This window comes from Spermophilus citellus (genome assembly GCF_964194105.1).
Source record: "Spermophilus citellus genome assembly, chromosome: 16".
Taxonomy (NCBI): Eukaryota; Metazoa; Chordata; class Mammalia; order Rodentia; family Sciuridae; genus Spermophilus; species Spermophilus citellus.
In genome coordinates, this window is record NC_138196.1 from 8,526,194 (window position 1) to 8,529,394 (window position 3,201).

Sequence of the window (3,201 nt, forward strand, 5' to 3'; positions counted from 1 at the left end):
ATGCAGCTGTAATTAGCATAGTCCTGAGGTCGAAGATTCTTTAGTTTTAAGATTTTTGTTTCACCCTGAAAATGTAGAAAGGAGTCATTAAAAAATTCTATTGTAACCCGAGGGAATGAGCAAAGAATGGCACTCTATTGTATTAAATTATATTATTATTATTAAAATATGGAAGATTGTCTTATTTTCTTAAGGAACATGCCCTAAATTAAAAAAGAAACACTACATTTTAAAATAATACTGTAATTTGCCTAGAGGTAAAAACTAAGAGACTACAATGAAAATTCATAACATTTTATTTGCAAACTAACTTCCTCGGGGAGAAAAATCTATTTCTGAAGGTATGCAAATCATTATGCAAAGATTTGAACAGTAAACTTAATAATTGAGTTTATTCGACAAACACTGCAATCTGTGCAGACTTCAACATAAAAACATTATGAAAGAAGACCCTGAAGAAGAGCTAATAAATAGAGTTTTTAGAACAAAGCTAATGAAGCAAATCTAATGATGGATAACTAAATTTACATACATTAATATCTTGTGTAAATTGAGCAATGAAAGGTGAAAGATCAAAACTTTATGGAAGAGGCCAGGCCCCGCCCCGCGGCGCTGTGCACTGCCCAGGGCCGGTGGTGGGCGCGGGCGGGCGGAGCCTGTCCCGCGCCTGCAGGGGGCAGTGGCCGTGGCCAGGCCCTGGTGTCCACAGCTCGGCATCCCTGCCCTCGCCGTTCTTCGTGTCGCCGGGGTGGCGGGCCGACCAGTGGGCGGCCAAGAAAGGCGGCCGCCATTCCCGCGTCGCTGCGCCCGCGGGGGCCGCCCGAGCCGGCCACCATGCCGCTGGGCCTGAAGCCCACCTGCAGCGGCTGCAAGACCACGTCGTCCTCCATGTGGAAGAAGGGCCCGCAGGGGGAGATCCTCTGCCACCACTGCACGGGCCAGGGCGGCGCGGGCGGCCGGCGGAACTGGGTGCAGCGGTGGCGGGAGCTTCCGGACGGCGACCTTCCCCAGCACCTCGGCCGCACCCCCGCAGAGCAACGGGGGCGGGGGCGGGGGCCGCAAGCAGAGTAAGCAGGAAATTCACAGGAGGTCTGCCCGGCTCAGAAACACTAAATACAAATCTGCTCCAGCTGCTGAAAAGAAAGTTTCTACTAAAGGAAAAGGGAGAAGACATTTTTAAATTAAAAAATCCTATCAAAACTCCTGAGTCTGTTTCTACCATAATCACTGCAGAATCACTCTTCCACAAGGGAGTGTATTACCAAATTGGTGATGTTGTTTCTGTGATTGATGAACAAGATGGAAAGCCCTACTATGCTCAGATCAGGGGTTTTATCCAGGACCAATATTGTGAAAAGAGTGCAGCCCTGACATGGCTCATTCCCACTCTCTCCAGCCCTAGAGACCAGTTTGATCCTGCATCCTATATCATAGGGACAGAGGAAGATCTTCCAAGGAAGATGGAATACTTGGAATTTGTTTGCCATGCACCTTCTGAGTATTTCAAGTCACGGTCATCACCATTTCCTACAGTCCCCACGAGACCAGAGAAGGGCGACATATGGACTCATGTTGGACCTACTCCAGCAATAACTATTAAGGAAACAGTTGCCAACCATTTGTAGTTACAAAATTAAAACCAGGGCTGAGGATATAGCTCAGTGGTAGAGTACTTGCTTAGCATGTTTGAAGCCCTGGGTTTGATCCCCAGCATTCAAAAAAAAAAAAATTAAAACTGGATTTCCAGTTTTCATCTATCATACTACTATGAGATATACATGTGTTCCTTTCATGAAATTTTTACATGGAAAAATGACAAAGTTTTTTTTCCCCTAAATACCCAGTAATCATTAGCTTGTTTATTACCTATTACTTAGAAAATTACAAGGAATAGAAAATAATGAAATATATTTGAAGGTAAATATTACATTTTGTATGTATATCCTCCCAGGCAAAGGCTACACAGTTTCCTGGGAGACCATTAGTAACAGGTATGACTATTTTTCTTCATAATTTATTGTTAGTAGCTCATAAAATGAATTCTATTTTTATATAAGTATTAGTTAAGTTTTAGGTTTCTGATCAAGAGCTTAAATCAAATGTATCTGTTATCAATTGTATGTGTCATAAAGCCACACAAAACGTATTTCCTCATCAATAAAATGCTGTGACAGACTTTGGACAGCATTAACTGTAAGGAGTGATTCCTAAATGATTTTATTAGCCCAGACTTTTTTAAACTTTTATGTGATTTTTTTGTAGCAAATGGTTTTTTGAAACCATTCAGTTGTTCTCAATAGAGCTGCTCTTCACTGTCTCATCTACCTTCTCTGTCAAACAGAGACTTAAGGTCAAACCATAGACTGCAGTGCAGATGTCACCTTCACTAGAGCACCCAGAAAACCTGTGCTGCTTGGGCAGTCATAAAAGTGATTGGTAGGCCTACCCCAACTTAAGCCATCTGCCATGGACTCCTAATAGCATGCTTTGGAAGGTCTGCTGTGTACACTTCAAGTGCAAATCAGTTAAGTAAGGGAGTGACAAATGTTAGGGGTGGGGGGAAATGCTTATCTCCTCTACCCTGATCTGATCATAATGATTGTAACTGTGGCACCTCTCACCCTTACCCTTTTTCTATATAATTACTGTTATATGTTGAGAACAGGCACTGTAGATGGCTCTATTTATATGGTCATCTCTTCTGTTCACAAAAGTTACAGTAAAATTGATTGTAAATACCATTGAAAATAGTTTTCTAAATGCTGATAGTCAGAACTTTTGGATTAAAATGTATTTTTCACCATGTAAAAAAAAAAAAAAACTTTATGGAAGAAGAATTTGTGAGTGTTTTTATTATTTTTATTCTTGCTGTATTTTATGTTCAGAAGCTCAAGCACTAGGTCTTCTAGGTAAATCTATGAAGCCATAGTTAGACCCAAACCAGGCAAGTGGCCAGAAGTATCATATACTCCAAATGAGCCAGGAAGGACCAAGGAAAAACATTAGAAAGAAACTGTTCAAAAGGTACAAAGAATAACTGAAAAAAAAATCCTCTGACTCTGTTCAAATTAGATTCCCTAAAATTTCTTTCCTTTGTAAAGTCATTAGTGAATCTTAAAACAATACTTCTCATAAAGAATTTACTTAGGATAATAGCAAAACAGTGTCCCAAATAACTTCATATTTGGGATAAGTTTTAGA

At 40.9% G+C, this 3,201-nt stretch overlaps 1 pseudogene across 1 annotated transcript; it reads left to right on the forward strand.

The window, feature by feature from the left end:
- The first annotated feature begins 596 nt into the window (after nt 1-596).
- LOC308635365 (GATA zinc finger domain-containing protein 1-like) lies at nt 597-2,799 on the forward strand (annotated as a pseudogene). The gene has a single exon. The product of its transcript is annotated as a GATA zinc finger domain-containing protein 1-like (transcript).
- The last annotated feature ends 402 nt before the right edge of the window (nt 2,800-3,201 follow it).